This window comes from Typopeltis vanoorti, chromosome 11, assembly GCF_054136105.1.
Source record: "Typopeltis vanoorti isolate ZY-2024b chromosome 11, IOZ_Tvanoo_1.0, whole genome shotgun sequence".
NCBI classification, from domain to species: domain Eukaryota; kingdom Metazoa; phylum Arthropoda; class Arachnida; order Uropygi; family Thelyphonidae; genus Typopeltis; species Typopeltis vanoorti.
The window spans coordinates 106,214,322-106,231,389 of NC_143559.1; the positions used below are offsets into that span (position 1 = coordinate 106,214,322).

At 35.3% G+C, this 17,068-nt stretch overlaps 1 protein-coding gene across 1 annotated transcript in view; it reads left to right on the forward strand.

The window, feature by feature from the left end:
• Positions 1 to 17,068, forward strand: part of LanB1 (laminin subunit beta-1) — a 754,433-nt gene that overhangs the window by 135,718 nt on the left and 601,647 nt on the right. The gene's annotated exons all lie outside the window — the stretch shown is intronic.

Below are 17,068 nucleotides of genomic sequence, written 5' to 3' on the forward strand. Positions count from 1 at the left end.
GGGCTTTTCAGTTTATTGAATTTTAGTCTCTTTATTCTGTTTATTTGCAAAGGGGTGTTGTTTGATTAATGGTATATTTATTAATAATATTGGAAGTGACTCAGATAAAAGGAATGACTGCATGACGATGCTGTTGAATTTGGCAGAGGTGTTAGACAGGATACAACATGGAACTCTGTTAACAAATTGGAGCAATGGGGATGAATGTGAATCCAGTGCACCAAGTGACTTATGGACAGATACCAAAGAATAGTGGGGAGAGGCAGGTGATTTTGCAGATGTAAAATTTGAGTACCATAATAGTTAATTAAGGTGATGTATGAAGAGCTCTTGCAAATTATTTAGATAGGCTGAAAGTATGGGCAAAACCATCTAAAGTTTGCTAATGATGCAAAATTGGGGTGAGCAATAGTTGATAAAGGTGATGTAGATATTCTGAAGGATAATTTAAATAAATTGTCATTGTGCGTAGAGGATAATGATTGCAAATTTAATGTTGCAAAATCTAAGGTTATGCACTTTGGGTTGAAAAGGTTGCATATAGTGGAACAGTGTCCCTCATATTTATGGTATTGGATTGCAGGAAATCGATGAGGCTAGGAACTTGGGATAATGGTGGACAAAGAGTTGAAGTTCAGAGGGCATATTGCAGAAGTTGGTAAAATATCTTAAAGAATATTTGGATGTTGAAAAACACGCTAGCAAGTAAAGATAGGGAAGCTATTATCCCTCTTTATAAGGCTATGAACATCATGACTACTGCACACAGATTTTGTCATCTGGGTTTCTTGGGGACCAGGAGGTGGTTGAGAGGATTCAGAAACGAGTGACCAAGATGGTGACAGGTCTGTGGAATGCTCCATATAAGGATAGGTTGAAGGTTTGTGGGTTACAAAGTTTAGTAGATAGGCAGAAAAGAAGGGACATTATAGAAACTTTTAAGATATTAAAGGGGTTTTGTAAAATGGATACAAGTGAAAATTTTTCAATGTATAGCAAAGAACTTTATAATCAGAGAACTAGGAGCCAACCTCCTTCCCAAAATACCCATGTGATGAGATCTGTGTGCACTAATCAAGATAGGCCTTATCAAGGCCCTATAAAGAGGTATAATAACCTGCTTAATTCTACTTGTTCAGAGTGTTCCTCAGTAACTAAGTAATCTGATGCACTGTTTTAGCCACTTTTGCAATATTCCCTCTAAACTTTAATTCCCTGTCCACTAACTTTCAATCCCTGTCTTCATCAATTTCCATCAATATGGTATAAACCTGTTAATTTTTTCACCTCAAAATTCACAACCTGACACTTTATCATATCCCACCAACAATGTAGGAGTACCCCAGGTTCCATTCTTTCACCCACTTTCTTTCTCTTGTATATAAATGACCTGCTCTCACAGACTTCAAGTTCCATCATAGCTATGCCAATAACAGACACTCCATTCCTCCTTTTTATTTGACAAACCTTGTAGTGCTCAAGTATTAGAATCCTCAAGATCCATCAAGTCCAATGTCCTGAATTCTGATCTCCTAACTATATCCCAATGGGGCAAGGACAACCTTGTAAATGTCAGTGCCACAAAAATTCAATCTTGTCTGATCTCTTGCAAGAAAGAGCTCGCATCCCTTTCTCTCTTACCTTCAATAATACCGAGATATGAAAACATGATCAGATTTCCCTTCTTGGACTCACCTATACTTACAATCTTTCATGACAAAAATGCATTTGAACCATAGCTTCTTCAGCTGCCAAACAACTTAGTGTACTTGTTCGCACATAACACTACTTTACACTGTCATAGCTGCTAACTCTACAAATCTCACATCTGCTCAACCATGTAATATGGCTCTCACATTTGGGGTGGTGCACTAAAATTCTCTCTAAGATTGTTCAATTCTATCAAAAAGAGGGCAGGCAGGCAAGGCAGAAACTGAATGTGTCTTACAGATATTCAGTTTCTGCCTTGTGCCTCTTCTACAGATACTTTCATGGACAGTGCTCTGCTGAATTGACCACTATTATTCCTCAACTTTCCTCTAAAATCATTATAACAAGTGTCACTGCTAACCAATTCCCTTTTACAATCCATCTTGAATCTCACTGAACCAACTTCACTGCCTTCTCTTTCATTCCATCTACTTTTGTTCTTTGAAACAGCCTCTCCCACTCTGCCTTCCCCAACCTTCAGTTGTTCAAAAAAATGTAAACAGATTGCTCCTTTCTTCTCATCCTCTTACCCACATGTGGCATTAATATCATTATGCATAATAATGTTTTACAGTATAAACAGCACCAAAGAGGAAAAAATGTTTATTAAACCCACTAATATTTCACTGGTTTTCTAACTATCATCTCACATCAGATGGCCTTGGATGCACTATTTTCACTGATCTTTAGGTTGAACTCTTGCTCTCTTTGGTTGCAGTTCATCAGCTATCATCAACAATATCCCTTTCCCATTCTTTCTTTCTTTTAATGCAGTTTTGTTTTCAGCGGGTAATATTTTTTAAAATATATTTCCATGAAATGTTTTGCATTTCTTCATATGGCATGAATCACCTTGATGATGCAAACATTTGATCTTCAAGTTGGAAAGCTCTAGATTTGAAATCTAGGTCCTTCCAACTTTCCAACAGTTACTAGTTTTAGATTCTGTGTGCTCTGTATAGTGTGAATGTTTCTTTCATTTTATCACAGGCTGAGGTAATCCTTACATTTCTTCAGATAATGTCACTTTAGTCAGTAATCTCATCGTCATTTTCTGGGTATATCCAGATACATGTTGCTACATGTATCTGAATGTCCAGTACAGGAAAACCTCGCTTAATGCAAATTCGATAATCAGTTAGTGCGGTTGAGTGAAATTATACTATTACCCCCTTTAAGCAAGTGATTAATCAGTTAATGTGATTTTTTTACGTTATGCAAAATTTTTTGTTGCCAATCAGCAGCGAGCGGAAAAGCTGGAAGTCATTAAGAGACATGAAAGTGGCCCTAGTAATACAATGACTGTGTGAGACCTGGGATACAGTGAGTCTACAGTTCAGACTATATTAAATAAGAGCAAAGAATACAAAGAACAAGGAAAGTTGCTACTGGTTCTTTAAGCATGCAGGTCACTCGAAATAGAAGCCATTTAATGATTGAGATGGAGCATCTTCTATCACTCTGGCTTGAGAATTATAACCAAAAAAGAATACCTCTTAGAACAGGAAATATTCAGACAAAAGCTTTCCATATTTTTACCTCATTGAAAGAGACCAAATTTCAAGAGGAATGTGAAAGCTTTACTGCAGTTTTAGAATGGCTTGACTGTTTTAAAAATTGAACTGGACTGCATTATGTAAGAATAACTGGGGAATCTGCTAGTGCTGATAAAAATTCTGCAGCCAAGTTTCCTGAAGAATTGCAAAGGATAATTCAGGAGGGTGATTAAGACGATTGGTAAATATTCAATGTCGACGAAACTGGTCTCTTTTAGCATATGCCAACAAAAACTTTCCTAGCTAAAACTGAAGCATCTCCACCAGGATACAAAGTATCTAAAGATCTTAAAAATCGTCTTTTATTTTTATGCTTTTATTAGGAGGCAATGTTTTACAGTATAAATAACTACAGTATAAATTACATAGGCTTTAAATTGAAGCCTATGTTAGCTTATCATGCGCAAAATCCAAAATCTAACATTTCTGAAGAAATCAGCACAATTGGAAAAGAACTTGGATTTAATGAACTGGATAATGGAGATGTGAGAAACTTGCTCTATTCCCATTCAGAACAGTTAAGTGAGATCTCCTTCATCTAGAAGAACTGCATGCATATGAAGAAGAAGAAGATAAGGAGTGCGAACAAGAAGATGATGTCATGGCTAAGAAGCTAACTGCAAAAGAACTTGAGCTAGTTTTCAATAATTTTGAGCATGCTAAGGAAATTTTGTTTGATGCTGATCCTGATATGGAATGAAGCTTCGAAGTCTGCAGAGATAAAGCGATCACCAGGTATCGCAAATTGTATGACAAGATGAAAAAGTCAAGCACTATTCAAACATCTTTATTCAATTTTTTTGTAGAAAAGTAGCTGTTTAAACATTTTTAACATTTGATTTGAGCATTTTTAAATCAAATGTTTAAACATTAAATAAAAATTTAAGCAATTGATTTTTATTAACTATGATGATTTTATCCTCTAATATAGCTAATACTGTATTTTTTCCCAAATTTACGCTAACTGATGGATGAATTATAATTATTCCTATTGTTTATTGTATTTGCTTAGCACGCATTAATTGCAGGATTAATTAATCACATTAAGCGAGGTTTTCCTGTACAATTAATATTTCACAAGATCAAATTTCTTTCAAGTTGGTGTATTGTATGCTATGCCTCTTATATGGTCAATTCTTTAGTTTCTACTAATTTCATCAACATACCAATATCTTAGTCTTCCTCTGCCTTATCTAGTAGAATCTTCCTTAATCTTCCTCTGACATATCTAGGGATATCTGTGGATATCCCTAGATATGTCACCCCCCACCAAACCATCACTGTCACAGGGTGATGGCCTCTCTTAATCCTGAGTGCTATGGCATGTGCTGTGCGACCATCTGGGGCATATACCTGATCGTTTTGGCAGCTAAACAACTCTTCAATGGTGAAAATTGTATCCGTAAAGTGAATAGCTCTGTGTCTGTTGTTCATGTACCCCCACAGAAGTGCCTTTGATTTTATCACCCTCTGCTGCAGTTAGTACATATGACATTGTTCTCTGCGAAATGTTCATCTCTTGTGACATCACTTTCTGTATTCTCACAGAATTATGGTGGAGGCATGTCTTCATAGTCCATACAAGCTGTTACATTGTAATGCAGTGTGGTCAACCTATTCTTTGGCAGTTAGATACATCTTCTGCATTGTTATAATGGTTAATAGTCCAATACATAAACATCCTACTGATCCTGGGTGTTTTTAGCACATTGAAAATAACAGGTGGCTGCATTCCAGCCTTGTGATGTGCAATTACAGTGTTACATTGTCGCTTGGTTACATATTTTACTGATTTTACTTTATCTTAATTACATGAATAGTTAATTTGCTCCTCTACAATGGCATTAACTTTTTATTCCTATCTTGGGCATAAATTCCAGACTACAATAAATCTTGATTGTCTTGGTTCGATTCCCTTAAAAAAATTTAGAAGAACTTAGAAATATATTACAAATATCCCCTAAATCCCACTGATTAGTAATTACCCTTATCGACTCAGAGAAATTTATTTGTAAATAAACCTGCACCACTCTGTGTCTAGATGTTTGAGAGCATAACATCAAGGTATTGACTATCAGTAACAAATAGTTCACTTAATTCTCTTAAATAATTGATCACGATTCAACTTATAAATTCTAGTCGTGGTCGTCAAATTAATATACTTATTTATACAATGGGTTTCCCGCCATGATTCGAAATTTTTATGAGTGGTGCAATGAAGATTAATCAGGCAAGCACTTCTTCAATTATTAAAACAAAATACATTTATTACTGGATTAAAGATACAATTCATAGAAATCTTCATAAGGAACTAATTGATCAACTTAATATGAAGAACATGACAACTTAAAAGATACTATTAAAATTCACATGCACACATCAATTATTATCAGATACTTCTAGACATCTCTCATCCACATAGGTAACTTCTCATACAATTCAGTGCGTCAACACAATATTCCAAACAGTTGCTTAAGGGGCCAATTCCCTTGAATTTATCACAGTACTAACTAAATATTAAGAGTCTACTCTATATCAGTCCTTCAAGCAATATTCCAAAACTCAGCAACATGATCCACAAGAGCCATACAGTTCAACAATAGTACAGGGAACGATAATTAAACTTATCTGTCTCGCAAGATTAAATCGCCACGTGACACTTTTTCTCTTAGAACAATTTTCTCTTTGAACATAGACTACATTAATTATTAGAACAGTAATTACATCTTATTCCACATTCTCTAAGAACTTACAATATTTCCATTACTAAACACGTTCCTTCGAACAAACATTCTAAGAGGAACCAGCACATTCGTAAGGAACCTTTACTAGCACTATACACATTCTACTGGAACACTAATATAACTTACAATCATTCTAACAAGGTCACACAATATAACTAGACACGTCCCTCAATATTACTATAAGTACAGAGAATTGCATGCTCTTACTGGATCAGTCTTACCGGATCCTTATGAATCCTTCGGAACAAACATTCATAAGGAACCTTTACTAGCACTATACACGTTCTACTGGAACACTAATATAACTTACAATCATTCTAACAAGGTCACACAATATAACTAGACACGTCCCTCAATATTACTATAAGTACAGAGAATTGCATGCTCTTACCAGATCAGTCGATCTGCTACCTCTCTTTACTGGATTACAGTGCTTTCCACAGGCATCCTACAGGATGTTCAGATCTGTATTAGCTACTTCAGGAACAGACTTCACTGAAAACTTGCTGAGCACTCTCCTTTCTGCTTCCGACGCTTGCTCGGCATAATAAGAACATCGTCGACTCTGGACTCTAACTGCAGAGACATACGGAATATGACCTCTCCGAGCTGTGAGTGAGAGACTACGGCAATAAAGGACCTTCACGAAATCAGAGCTTCATCTCCAAGAGCGAAAAAAACATACCACAAGAGCAGAGAAGATAAGAGAATTTTTCAGGCCTTGACAAAACTTTTATATCTCGCGCTATTCTCTTCTATTGGGCCTTCTTTTCCTTCAATCAGTGCTTGTCATCTTGACCATAAGCACCAGCTTGTACTATAGTGGTATGATTGTGAATAATGTGCAGTAATCAGTGCCACAAGTTCGTCTGGTGGGATTCTTACTTACTAGGAGCATGACTTGCAATTTTTAGCACACGTGTATTGCTGGGGGCAGTATTACTCATCAAGAGATTAAGTACCAAGTTGGTATATAGTACACACGGCATATATTTAGCTTATAAAGAATAATGATACAATTTCAAGTTTATATTTTACAAAATTTCATATCTGATTTATACAAAAATAGTAAAGGACATTCAGTACAAATTCAAATTAACCAAACTGATAACCACACACACAAATGTTGGCTGTGCACTGCACCACTAACAGAACCAGGCTCACACAATTCTGTGGGCAGCACGGGTGTGTATGGAAGTTGTAACAGTATTTATCAAGACTCTGTATAAGGTTTCCTTCACACTGTACAGATACAGATGTAGCATTAAGAATTATTTTTTTCTTGGTTGGTATCATGTGCTTGATCAATATCACAAAGTTAGATATTGTTATTATATTCACATAATTTTTTGACTGTTATAAGATAGCAGTGTAGTCTTTTGTGGACATGTGGTTATGAATAAAGTAGTCTGTTGCTTTGAACACCTAGAGATTTTAATAGTCTTTGGGGAAAACAATGTGGGAAAGTTGTGTTTTGCAATCAGTGGTAGACAGGAAGATGATAAGAAGTTTGTTTCATAGGTTTGAAGCTAATCTGTATATGGATGTTGACTGGCAACTGTTTATGTTTTAAATGTTTAGAGAAAAGAAGAGAGATGGTGGTAGCCAGTTAGATAGAACAGTACCTATGAAAATATCTGTAGAAAAGACATAATGTAGAAACATAGCATCTGCACCTGTGAGAAAGTGATTATAGGGAGTCCCTGAGAGAGAGTGATCTGTTAAGTGGATTTCCCTCTTCCAAATAGCATCAAGCATTTTCATTGGAAATCTGAAAGTCATAATTAATGGAAAGCAAATTGAGTTTGAATTGTTTAGGCACTGCATTATTTGTGATTCAAATGTAAAGAGGAATGGAATTTGCTGTCATCAGCAGAACTATGGATAGGATTTGAGGTTAGTGATAAAAAGTCATGAAGAGAAGGGAAAGACTATCATAAGATGGTGGCTTGGTAAGGAGGCCTGTATACCAGATCTGATCAAATACTGTGAAAATATAATATCAAGAGGAAACACATGAGTTTCTCATAACCTTTTCATAGCTTGTGGATAGGGTTGGATAGGATGTCCACTGTGGAATGAGATTGACAGAATCCATATTGGTGTAACTAATTAATTGATGGATTTCCAGTTAGTGAAGTTGGCTGCTGCTGACCTTTTCTATTGCTTTTGAAAGGATGGAGGTAAAGGTAGTGGTATGATAGTTTGATGGCTGACTTTTCTCTCTCTCTTTTGGTGATCAGCTGGATATATGCTTTCTTCTATGCTGTTGAATAGCTGCCCATATGAGCATGGAAGCTTGAATAGGTGATACAGGGTGAGTATTCATTCTGAAGCACAAATTTGTGTGTGTGAGTGAGTGATATTTTATGGACAAGGCAACTAATTGGTATCACTTCATGCATGAATTGAAGATACCAAGAAATTATATACAGGTATCCCTCGATTAACGCGATTAATTTATCCTTCGATGTTACCGCGTATATCAAAATCGCTTTAATCAAATCTAATAATCAATGGTAAAAAGTACAATTTGTCCCTGATCGATTACTGCACTAATAGTTCGTTTTATATGGTACTCTTTTAGGAGAGATAAAAAAATGAATGCAAAGTAAATGTTTAATAAATACTTGTACTTACATTAGTTACTGCAATTTTTTTTAATCAAAAGAAGTTATAGAGTCGTTTGAACAGTTTTAGTTTTTTTTTCTTATCGGCATAAATTCTACAATAACAAGCAAAATGACTCTCCAGACCTCGGCAAACAAGCATTCTTCGATTAGCATCTGGATCCATATCCATTACTTGCTGCTTAAGCGATTCTAAACTGTGAAATATTCTATCTTTGACTGTTATTTCCTCATCTTCACATTCCATTTGTTTGTTGTCTTCATATGTGCGTTGTTCAATTTCAAGAAGATTGTTGTCACTGAAATCTTTTGAATTGAATCCAATAATTCTTTAACATTTTCTGCATCAACACCATCAAAACCGAGGTCTTCATCAATTGCAATGATTTCTTTGACCACTTTGTTCACAGGATTTTGAAAACAACCTAAGTCATTAGCACGTTCTGGCAGAAGGTTTTTCCAAACAGCTTTCATGCAACTAGAAGACACTTGCTCCCACGAGTCACGAACGTTCTCAATTGTGTGTTTAATGTTAAATTTTTTCCAAAATTCATGGTGCGTCATCGCATTTTCTCCTGTTATTGTTTCTACTGCCTTTGAGAATGTCTTTTTAAGAAAATAGGCTTTGAAAGTTGCAATGATGTCGTATTTGGTGGGAAAAATAAAACTTTCACATTCTCACACAGATCATTAAGAGAATTTGGATGACCATGTGCATTGTCTAAAAGCAAAAGAGCTTTGAAAGCTAAGTTATTTCTCTTTCAATAAGTTTCAATTGTCGGGCAAAAATAAGACTTAAACCAATCATCAAATAGACTTTGGTTAACCCAAGCCTTCTGATTTGCCCACCAAATTACAGGTAAAGAGTTCTTGTTACATCCTTTTAAAGCCCTTGGGTTCTGAGTTTGATAGACAAGCAGCAGCAGCTTCAATTTAAAATCTCAATTAGCATTCCCTCCAAGCATAACAGTTAAGTGATCTTTTGATGCTTTATAGCTAGGCTGTGCTGCTTCTTTTTTTGATATAAAAGTTCTAGATGGCATTTTTTTCCAATAGAGTCTGGTTTCATCTAAATTGAAAATTTGACGATAATCGTAATAATTTTCTTCGATAATTTTCTTCAGCTCAGCAAGAAATATGGATGCAGCATCTTCATCGGCACTTGCAGCTTCACCTGTTATTTTCAAATTCTTTAGTCCAGCTCTAGATTTGAAATTTTCAAGCCAGCTGTTGCTAGCTGCGAATTTTGAATTGTCTTATTTATATTTGGTCTCTTTAAGTCTTGAAAACAGGCTTAGAGCTTTGGCCATGATATTATAGGCACTAATTGGAATTCTCTTTTGATTGCAGTCTTCCAGCCAAATAATCAACAGATCTTCTATTTCAACCATTATAGCACTCCGGTTACGTGTGCATTGCATACTTGCAGATGTAGATGCCACTTTACCTTGCTCGCAATGCTCATCAGCTTTAGATAAAATAGTCTGTATTGTAGACTCATTAAAACCAAATTTGCATCCGATCTTACTTTTACTTTCATCATCATCATCATCATCATACGTATCAAGGATTTAGGCCTAGCATGGCCTGTTCTGTCCTTAGAGGTCATCGTTGAATCGTTTAAGAGGATGTCCTGGTTTTCTTTTTCCTAATGGCTTGTACTTTAAGGCTTGTTTTGGTAATGCTTCTGTTTTCATTCTTCGAACAGGTTCTTGGTTTAATTCTTTCATAATATCTTTGTTTCTTTTGTGATCAAATAGGGTATACTTTGCAGTTTTTCTCATAAACTTCATTTCTGCTGTTGTTAATCTTTGTTTGTCTTTTTGTTTTATTGTCCAGATTTCGCTTCCATACATTAAGACCGGTAAGGCTAATGTATTGTATACTTTTAGCCTGGTTTGTTTTTGAACTAGGTTTGGTTTAAATATAGAGTTAATTACACCTGTTATTTTTAAATATTTTGCAATTTTTACATTTATATCTTCTTCATTTTCATATGTGATCATACATCCTAGGTAGTTAAATGAATTCACCTGTTCTAAGATCTTGTTATCTATTACTATTTTAGTTCTTGCTGGATGTTGTCCTTTAAAGGCCATAGTTTTTGATTTTTCCGTTGATATTATTATACTATAATCTTTGGATATCTCATTTAGATTTAAAATAACTTTCTGTAAGTTATCTTCAGAATTTGTAATTATTATTTGGTCGTCTGCAAAGAGGAGAGTGTTTAAGTTAACTGTAGGTGAAAGTTTAATTCCTTGATGTAAATTTTTACTCCATTTTATTATTATTTCATTTAAGTAGATATTAAAAAGAGTTGCTGAGAGGGGACATCCCTGTCGGACCCCTTGGTTTATCTCAAGCTGATGTTGAAAAATCAAAAAAAAATCAAGCTGATGTTGAAAGTTTGCAGGAGGATTTAAATAAGCTGGTAAAATGGGCAAAAGAAAATGGATGTCAGTTCAATGTGGAAAAGTGTAAAGTCTTGCATTTTGGGATTAAAAGATTACCAGCTGTGTACCACATCGATGGAAAGGTACTCCAAGAGATTGATGAGGCTAGGGACTTAGGGGTATTGGTAGATAAGGAGATGAAGTTCAGAGGACACATTGCTAAGGTGTCCAAGATTGCACATAGGATTACTTGGTTGTTGAGGAACACACTGACATCCAGAGATAAAGAGGTTATTATTCCCCTTTATAAAGCATTGATACTTCCACATTTGGATTACTGTGCTCAGGTCTGGTCACCTGGATTCCTTGGAGATGAGGAGGCTGTGGAGAGGGTTCAGAGAAGAGTGACCAAGTTGGTGAGTGATATAAAAAATGCTCCCTACATTGATAGATTGAGAGCTTGTGGATTGCAGAGATTGGTTAATAGGCGAAGAAGAGGGGATATGATAGAAACATTCAAATTACTAAAAGGTTTTTATAGGATTGATGCAGGGGAAATGTTTCAGCTGTGTGATAGTGATGGAAGAACAAGAGGTCATCTCTGGAAATTAAAGAAGAGTGTGGTTAACAAAGGTGTCAGAACAAGGTTTTTTGCCTGGAGGGTGGTGAATGAGTGGAATTCATTGCCTGACTTTGTTGTGAGCTCTTCATCTGTAAATGAATTCAAGAAGAGATATGACAGATATTGTTTTGCTAGCTTGGGTCTCCCGCGATGAGTCTACTGACTCCATGGAGATACCCGTAATAATAATAATAATAATAATAATCTCTCTTGTATATGATAGCTCGTGATTTAATCTTATTTGTATTTGATTATTTTTATATATGCTTGTGATAGCTTTTAGGATATTATTTGGTATTTGTCTTTCTTTTAATATGTTAAATAATATGTTTCTTTTAACTTTGTCAAATGCTTTTTCAAAGAATAAATGCAATATGTGTTTCTAAATTATATTCTCTTCTTTTCTCTATTATTAATTTTAGGCAAAAGGCTGGGTCTATACATGATCGTCCTTTTCTAAATCCATTCTGTACCTCTAGAATAAAGTTTTCGGAATATTTCATTAGTTTGTTATTTAAGATTCTGCTATATATTTTGTAACAGGAATTTATATACTGATACCTCTATAGTTTTTAGGATCATCTCTATTACCTTTCTTAAAGATAGGAATCACAATTGCTTTTTTCCATTCTATTGGGGGGGATACCAGTTGAGTAAATTTTAATAAAAAATAATAAGAGTCTTTCTTTGAATCTTGTTCCTGCGTATTTATATAGTTCTGAACCTAGCTTATCTTCTTCAGGTGATTTTCCGTTTCTTGTTTCTTTCAGGCTGATTTCTAATTCTTCTTCAGTTATTTCCTTTTCATTTTCGTTAATTGTTTGCCAGTTGTCTTTTTAAAATATTTGTCTGTCCACAGTTCTGTGTAGTAATTTAGAAATTCTTCTAATTTCAATTCAGTGTTTAATTTTATGTTTTCTTTGGTATCTGCATTTAGGTGTTTCAAAATCTTAAATACATTGGGTCTTATTTTATATAAATCATGTTCTAAATTAGAAACAAATTTATTCTATGATTCTCTGTGTCTTTTTCTGACTTCTCTTTTAGCTGTGGCTCGTATTCTTTTATATTCTATTTCATCTTCTAATCTTTTACTGCTTAACCATTTGTGATAGGCTTCTTTTTTTTTTTTGATTATTTGAAAGTTTATTTTTCACTTGGTTCGAGTATAATAAATTTAGTTTAATCCTTTATCCAAGTGTGAGCAAACAAAGTTTGCCTGAAAGTATTTTCAGGACTGGGGTAAGGTGGTACAACACAGCTACCAACAATCCTATCTCAGTATCTCCCATAATGCAAAACACATCTTCTTGCAGATATGTCTAATGTTGTGCATTAAGGGAAGGGCCACAACCCAGACTAGTTTCAACCTTTATTGAGGTCTCTTCAGTGGGAGCCAGGCCCAAGTGGAGATACCAGGCAGAAGCATTAGCAGGTCATCTCTACCTATAGGAGTTGCTAAATGGTGTACCACCCTTTTTTAATAAATTACTCTGGATTTAGAGAAAGATGTTGAAAGTTTATTTTTCACTTGGTTAGAGTATAATAAATTTAGTTTAACCCTTTATCCAAGTGTGAGCAAACAAAGTTTGCGCCTGAAAGTATCTTCAGGACTGGGGTAAGGTGGTACAACACCAGGGCACTCCTTGCAAAGGTGGAGCAAGCTATAGGAGTGTTGGTAGCTTGCTCCACCTTTGCAAGGAGTGCCCTGGTGTTGTACCACCTTACCCCAGTCCTGAAGATACTTTCAGGCGCAAACTTTGTTTGCTCACACTTGGATAAAGGATTAAACTAAATTTATTTTTGATTATTTCTTTGATTGTATCATCCCAGATCTTCAGTTTTTTTTTTTTATTGAATTTTTTGGTCTTTCCTAAGCTTTCATTTGCTGCTGCATTTAGTATCGTTTTTATATTAAGCCATTCTATTTCTATTTCTTCATTTTGTTTTATTTTATCTAGATATTGGTTAATTCTTTGTTCATATAGCCATTGTACATTTGTGTCATTCAATAGTCTTGTTTTATAAACAAATGTTTCAATTTTTCTTTCTGTTCTTGTTACTTGTAGCCATTTAGGTGGTAATCTTAATTTTATTTTAACAAGGAAGTGGTCACTGCTTATTTCATATCCTCTGTGAACTCTAACATCTAGTGAAAATTTTGATGTCTTTTCATTTAATATGAAGTAATCTAATATTGATTTCCATCCTCTTGCTGCCCAAGTATATTTATTATGTCTTTATGTTTATAGAAGGAATTCATTATTTTTAGGTTATTATAAACTACAAAGTCAATCAATTTTTTACCATTTCTGTTTAGAGTGTGTTCTCGATGTATTCCTATATTATTAATAATTTTCGTGTTTCCAATTCTTACATTTAAGTCTCCTGCTAAAATTATGTAATCATTTTTATTTATTTTATTATATATGTTTTGTAGCTGATTATAAAAATCAATATTATCCTGTTCTCTTCCTTCTTCTGGGGCATATAAACTAATTATTGTTAAATAGCCTCTATCTATTTTTATTCTAGCTTCTATTATTCTTTCATTCCATAATTTATAATGTTTTAACTGTTTTGAAAGGGAGTTATGAATCCAAATCATGACTCCTGCTTGTGCTCTTTGGTCTCTGTCGACTCCACTGTATATCACATTAAAATTTTCAGTTCTCATAGTTCCTTTTAATTTCTTTTTTGTTTCAGTGATTACTGCTATTTTAAAATTTTTTTCATTTAATAACTGGTCTAATTCTATTTCTTTATATGCTATTCCTCTTACATTCCAGTTTGCTATGTGTATTATATTTTGTCGTTTCCATTTTCGTTTTCCCTTTTCCATTCCAGGGTCGTTTCCCATAGATTCAATCCGATTATCTTTTTCTGTCAGCTTACAAGTAGGATTATGCTCTCCATGTCAGGGGACTAGCCTGACGATGGAATAGTTCAGTGGTAGGGCTGCTACCTTAAGGCTTCTGAACTAGCCTTCTTCTGAATTTAAACCCATAGGAGGAATAGGGTATATTGAAGGGGAAAGAGTAGATTATAGAAGAAATATAGTAAGGTTTATAGAGAGGGCATAGTTGTAAGGCCAGAAATGAAAAGACCCCATGGCCCTCGAGTACTCTAATAGCATAAGGGTCATAAAGTAAGAAGAGTTGGCTGATAAGGCCTTATAGGAAAGATTAAAGTAAGTGGATCTTCCTCAAAGTAGAAGGAGAGGATAGATCCGGCTAGGGGTCTATGGGAGTGCCGCTTCCCTTACAATCAAGATGATTGCCCCTTTTGGGGCAATCATCTTGATTGTAAGGGAAGGTCCTGTTGTAAGGGAAGGTCCTGTTGGTCCACGAGTCCTTATTCAGTATATTCGGACCACCCCACCATATATATATGTATACACACACGCACACGCATGTACACACAGACACACATGGTGGGCTTCCCTATCCGGCACCCAGGGGATGCGCTCTCTAGGGGTTACAGGGTCCCCTGAGAGACTTTTACTTTCACCACGTTTAAATCTTTTAATTATATCAAGCTTTGTATCTAGGGTAATTACCTTCCTCTTCTTTTTTTCACTTAATGACCCGGTTGTGGGATTGCTCTTATTCTTCGACATGATCAATGGGCTGTAAAATTTACTAAGAACGTAATTTGTAAATACTTACAACAGAACAACTGGAGCATGTAATGCACCCACTCTTAATGCTAGCAGTGAAGTAACTGGCTGGCACTCAGCCTTGTGGCATGATTTTCTCAGGATTTTCCCAGCCTCGTGGCATGATTTTCGTGATTTTCACCCGTTGTTGTTTCAACTGCCTTTGAAATGTTTTTTTAAGAAAATAGGCTTTGAAAGTTGCAATGACTCCCATGTCCATAGGTTGTAACAATGATGTTGTATTTGGTGGGAAAAATAAAACTTTCACATGCTCACACAGATCATTAAGAGAATTTGGATGACCACGAGGCTAGCAGCTTCATGGAGTGATCATGATTTTGCGTTGTAAATTTAAAGGCAAGTTAATCAAAACTCCTGCCGCGTATATCAAAGGATTGCCGCAATTAATTTTGCTGCGATAATAATCTGCATTAAGCAAGGGATACCTGTACTTGGTTTAATCCTTTATCCAAGTGTAAGCAAACAAAGTTTGCTTACAAAATTTGTGGAAAACTTTCAGGTACAAAGCTTGTGCCTGAAGTATTTTCAGTACTGGGGCAACTTATATAAGGAAGTTGAGTGATGTGAAGTCACATGCACATCTCCTTGTGGACACGTATAATGTTATGGATTATGGGAAGGGTCATTACCAGACTGTTTTGACCTTTATTGAGATCTTGTCAGTGGGAGCCAGACCTAGAGGTGATACTAAGGTTGAAGTAATGCAGAAGCCATATTTTCATATACGAGTTGCCAAAAGGTGTCACACACTTACACCTTACACCCTGCTCCTACTGACGAGACTTCAATAAAGGTCGAAACTGGTCTGTGTAATGACTCTTCCCATAATGCATAGCATTATACATGTCTGCAAGGAGATGTGCTTTGCGTTATGGGATACTAAGGCAAGTGATGTGATCTTAACTTCGTTATACGAGTTGCCCCAGTCCTGAAAATACTTCATGTGCAAACTTTGTTTGCTTACACTTGGATAAATGATTAAACCAAGTATATAATTTCTTGGTATCTTTAATTTATAGTATAACCAAGTGAAAAAAACTTCCAACAACACTTCACGCATGCTGAAGTTTAATAGAAAAAACATATATCTAGAGATAATCATTACTAACTATATTTATTCAGCTAATAAATTACTATGCCAATATTTCACCGTGGTCACAAAGTTATCTTCATGAACACAAAGAATAATACAAAGCATGTGCACATTGGAAGGCAAATACAGACAGAGTATGAAAGGCAGGATCCTCTATGGGTGTGGCATATGGAAACTTGCTGAGTCTCAAAATAAGTCTCCCATGTTTTTGGTAATTATAAACCTAATTTATTTAGATTTGGTGAATGCTATAATGTTGTCTCAAATTCTAGGAATAATCTCTCCAATTTATGTTTGTTTCTAAATAAAAGGGAGGTTCTCTCCTCTCCTGCCCCATTGGATCTGGTGACTTATATCCATGGCATGGTTTGCTGCTCCAGAGCAGCTGTAGCATATGATGGACAATTTTGGATTCCTCCAGATGGATGTTGACAGTTTTCCTGTTTGTTCAAAATAGGAAAGCTTTGAAGAGCAAAGGAAGTTTTCTAGGATGGTCTAGATATCATTTACAGCTGCTATGCCATGATCACAAATTACTGGATCTAATATGGGAGGGAGGAAGCTTCCCTTTTATACATGAACAAATAAATCAAAGAGATTATTCCTAGAATTTGCAACCAACTATAACTGCCATTTGT